Source organism: Corvus brachyrhynchos, unplaced genomic scaffold (genome assembly GCF_000691975.1).
Source record: "Corvus brachyrhynchos isolate BGI_N302 unplaced genomic scaffold, ASM69197v1 scaffold32, whole genome shotgun sequence".
Lineage (NCBI taxonomy): Eukaryota > Metazoa > Chordata > Aves > Passeriformes > Corvidae > Corvus > Corvus brachyrhynchos.
Window position 1 is genome coordinate 14,977,856 of NW_008237919.1, and position 3,508 is coordinate 14,981,363.

The 3,508-nt window shown below is 38.6% G+C and overlaps 1 long non-coding RNA gene across 1 annotated transcript; it reads right to left on the minus strand.

The window, feature by feature from the left end:
* Window positions 1-390: 390 nt before the first annotated feature.
* LOC108446472 lies at window positions 391-3,482 on the minus strand. The gene is made up of 3 exons (XR_001861650.1): window positions 3,350-3,482; window positions 892-954; window positions 391-488 (listed from the first exon to the last, which is right to left on the minus strand). It is a non-coding gene; the product is annotated as an uncharacterized LOC108446472 (long non-coding RNA).
* Window positions 3,483-3,508: the final 26 nt, after the last annotated feature.

Consider the following 3,508-nt stretch of genomic DNA (forward strand, 5'->3'; position numbering starts at 1 on the left):
CAGCAGCAGATGTGTACATATCAAACAGAAGAAAACAATGAAATCAGATGACAAACTGAGACAAACATCAGTGAGTGGAATAACAAGTTCTTTGATTTTACCCTTTGATTTTTAACTTTAATTAAAACCACAAAACCCCAACATTTGTTCTCCACTCTCTCTGCCCCAATGGTAATCACATACATTGTTAGAAAAATCATCTTCAAAGATGATTTACTTCATATAACACTTCCATTAGTTGTGTACAGCTGAATCGTTACTCCAGTATTTACCAATTTTACTGAAGGTTAATTCTCACTTTGGGGACATAGCTTTCTCTCTCTGCTTTCACATCTTTCATTCTAAGTGCATCATCACCACCCAGTAGGTATTATGTAAACTTTACTGAAACCAAGAGTGTGACAACAGAACACCAAAATGGAATTCCAAATGCTTAATTTTCAGCCATACATACCAGCCCTTGGATTGTCAGTCAACTGGAAAAAAACCTAAAACAATCAAGAGCAGACATTTAATATGCTAAAAGAAGTTTCAGAAACACATTCTTAAACTCCTGCAATCAGAAATTTGAAAAGCTGTTCCATTTCCCTAAGCAAAACCAAATTTCTTTATCTTCCACAAAGGAACATCTCTCAAAAGGAAAAAACTTGAGGATGGAAAAGACCAAATCAAAGCACAAATAGGAGTAAATTACATGATAACGAAGAACAAAATAAAAGCATTTTTCTGTTAAAGACAGGCATCTGTAATCTCGTGCAACACAAAGCCAGTGAATCACAACAGCCACAGTTCAGTTAGTTTACAGATCTAGACTCTACCTGTTAAGTAAATTAACATGCCACCAGTTTTATTTACTTATTTACCTGCCAGTGATTTGCTCTCATTATTTACCTGACTTCCCATCTTGTACATCTATTTGTGGCAGTCATGATACTTGGTCACACAAAGGCTGACCTACAAAAGGAAAAAAGTCAGAGCCTTGATTGCTTTTTTTATGTGTAACAACTGCTGTTGCTCCTGAATTAGCCTCAGTTCAGTGACTGCCATTCTAGTATCTGCTCTCTATACGCCATAAAACTTGCCTGGACAGGCCCGAGAATATTGGTTTCACTGGCTTTGGCCCAGGCTTCTTCCTTCTTTATGGATCAAGCAGAAGTCTTTCATTTTCAAAATCTAGTTTTTGTGGCTCATATCGCTTTCTAATCTTGAGGTTTTATCTTGAAGTCACAGTATATAGAAAGTACAAAATAAAAATGACAGACACTGCATTCTGGTCTTGCTTTTTATTCAAATTGTTTTGCTCCTGTATCTCTGGCTCAGTCAAAGTCTAAAACAAAAAGAAGGCATATGAAGAATATGATGGAGTCTAGTTCTTCATTTGTATGTAGCAGGATTCCTCAAGAAACTTCTGAATGGCTGACTCTATTAAAAATTCTCTTCTGATGCACTAAAACACATTTAAAAAATTTTAAAAATGCCAAATAAAACAACAAAATAGGGTTCAGATTATAATTTCTTCCGGACTTGCATGTTTCTTATTTTTTCTCATAATAGGATACCTTTTTCTTCCCTAAACATAGCTGTGGAAGAGTTAACAATAATATGATCTATGTTTCATTACTTTAGTGGCTAGCATTTGGCTAGCACTCCAAGAATTCATCAAATGGCTCCTGAGCTCTTCTAGAGCATTCTTGTCCATTCAGGATATGTCACTCCTCAAGCCTCACAGCTTCCTTTGGTATAATTAACATAATGACTGGATAGTAACTACCCATTTCCTTGAAAATGCAGTAGTGAAACAAAACTTGCAAGACTGAAAACCTCTTTTTGTATGAATAAACCTTTGAACCTGAAAGGAACTCAAAGAAGCTACTTTTGCAGCAATTCTTTCATTGCAAACAACCAAGCTCAGAAAATAACAGGTAAAAACTCTCCCAGCCCCTAGGACAGCTGGTTTGGGGGTTTTGTTTGTTTATTTGTTTGTTTTTAAACATAGCAGAACAATTATGTATGGACTAACATAGCCAGAAAGTGCAAAAGTGATGGTATACTCTTCAGGGCTACTACTAGGTAGCATTTCTGCTCCTTACTGTCTATACACTAAGGAAGGGCCATTGGGCTTCAGTGATGTTTCTTGTTTTTGCTCAAACACTAAGACAGCATATGATGTGTCATGCCTTGTGAATGTCAGACTCCCACAGACTTCTGGCTGTGTGGCTGTTAGGAACTCAGCATCAAGTCCTCATAATTACTAGCACTGAAACATGTGGGTTTTTTTAACTGACCAGATAAATGATCCTAGAGATAATAATTCTCGGTATCTATTGTGTTGGGACAGAGAAAACAGTAACACTTTTAAATCATACAGGGTAATCTGTGGTGACCACTTCTGCATATGCAGTTTAAATTATGGTTGTTCCACCTTTCTGTAGCTCACTAAAAGCTTTACAACGTAATTTCTTTTGGATTTGCTTTCCTTCTCTCCTCTCATGATTTAATGTGCCCAAACAAGGAAAACTGATATTCTGACTAACAGACCAAAGAACAAATGTCCAGCACGGATGTGATCAGAAAAACTGAACTGGAAAAGGACTGTGAATTTTAGAGTCAAATCCCAGCATGAAAGTATGGACGGGGAATGGCAGGATACAGTTCTGTTGAAGGCACAGTAAGTCACCTACGAGATGTGCCTGGGGGCTGCGTGACTCTCTCAGTTACCTGCTGACGATGGCATACGGCTCGTCTCTTTGCCAACATCTGCTATTTACCATATTAAGATGTACTCTAGGTAACTTTCACTGTCGTGTACTAACGGAAACCAACTAAATGGTTGTGAAATATATTACTACTTTCTTAAGCTTTTTCGGAACAACCATAATCCAGCAGGATCATGTACAATCGTGCATCAAACCTGGGCTACAATCTGTATGCTCAGAACCTTGTGACCAATTAAAGGTTATGGGAAACTCTTACATAAATACCACCCTGTTATGTTTACAATTTTGCAGGTAAAATTGTTTTTCTCCTCTTTGAGGAATATTGCTTGTTATCCTCTTTGAGGGTATAAACGCAGCAATAATACATGCTGAGGAACAAAGAACTTTAGTCTGTTGTGTTTTCAAAAGCTAAGCTTACATCTAAATCTATTTCCATTTCCCTCTGGAACCTGAGCAACTTTTTATGTTATATTAAACATTAGACAAATAGGGTAGATCTAATTAAAAGTTGAAGAAATGTGCTTCCCTTAATTGAATTTGTTACAGTTACATTTTGCAGACCAATGTTAATCAAAGCTCCAGTTCAGAGTGGCTGGATCAAGGGAATTAAGTTAACCCTTGCACGTCCTTACCTGAACACGGGATAGTCTGCTTTCGCCTAAGCCACAGACGCCAATTACGGCTCACCGCTCGGCCGCGAGTGCCCGGCGCGGGCTGCCCGGGGGCGGCGGCAGCGGGAGCGCTGCGCCCCGCAGGCTCGCTAACAGTACCAACTACGCCTGGCGAGGGTG